Here is a 1289-nt window from a genome sequence, read left to right on the forward strand (position 1 = left end):
TTCTAGTTACTAGTTCTTTTTCAGATATAATTCCAAACATTTTCTCGCTTTCTGCAGACTGTTGCTTTTCTTTGTTTGGTTTTGAGATGGGGCCTTGCTGTGTAGCCCAGGCTGGCCTGGAACTCGCTGTGATCGTCCTGCCTCAGCCACTGCAGTGCCAGGATCACAGGTGCCCGGCTCACATCTCTTTAAATGCGTCTTGTTGGCAACCTAGGGTGGTAATAAAAGAAGACATATCCTTCGTTTTGCTCTTTACTTTTGTTTTTCAAGGGGCAGGTCTCGCCATGTTGCCCAGGCCCTTAATCCCTGGGCTCGATCAATCCCCTGGCCTCCACCTCTGGAGCAAATGAGACCGCATGTGCGTGCCTCATCACCTGACGTGTTCGCTGCCTTTAAGGAAGCGGAAATACATATTATGTCCGCTAGGACCTATCCAGTGAGAACCAAAACTTGGTACCATAGGAAAGGGAAGAATTCACGGAGTGGGTCCTGTGCAGGTGAAGGGACGGGACTGATGCCAGGAGGAAGGCTGGACGCACCGGCTCACCCGTGGAAAGCGGAGAGAGGCAACACGGCCGGCGAGTTCCAGCGTCTCGTCTCCTCTCCGCAGGAAGGAGAAACGACAACTCCGAATGGACAGGACGAGGAGTCGGGAGACCCGGAGGAAGGCGCCAAGGGGCGCGCAGGCGCAGTAGGGCAGGGCAGCCCTCGTCCGCTTGTCCCTCCGGCCGCATCCGGCTGCAGGTGCTCTGGAGGTCTAAGATCAGTTCAGACACTGCTTCCTCCAGAAAGCGTCCCGACCCAGACGAGGTCACGCTGCTCCCGCACGGCGCCGACCGCAGGGACGTAAACCCCGCGGGGCGCGGAGCCGTCCGTGCCAGCGCGGCGCCTTCGCACCTGGGCTCTCGGGCAAAGGCGTGGCTCGACCCGTGACCTTACAGGGCTGGTGATCGATTTCGGGGGTAGCTCCTCCCTCACCCGCGCCCCACCCCACTCTCGGTGAGCGCCTCCGCCGCAGACCTCACCCCTCGTCCCCGCGTCCGCACCCCGTCGGCCCGCCTCGGCCCGCCTCCTACGCTCCAGCCTCCCGCCCGCCGCGCCCCAGCGCCCCGCAGCGCGGAGTCTGCCGCTTTAAGGGGCGGGCGGGGCCGAGGCCGAGGCGGGCGGTGATTGGTGGTTTATTCTAACAGGGCAGGATGACGTCACTCTCTACCAATGGCGGGGCTCCCCGCGCCGGGCCCGCCCGGTCGGAGCGAGGGCGGCGGTCTGCGGAGCCCGCTCGCCCGCCG

Source organism: Chinchilla lanigera, unplaced genomic scaffold (genome assembly GCF_000276665.1).
Source record: "Chinchilla lanigera isolate Chin_1 unplaced genomic scaffold, ChiLan1.0 scaffold00122, whole genome shotgun sequence".
In the NCBI taxonomy this organism is placed as follows: domain Eukaryota; kingdom Metazoa; phylum Chordata; class Mammalia; order Rodentia; family Chinchillidae; genus Chinchilla; species Chinchilla lanigera.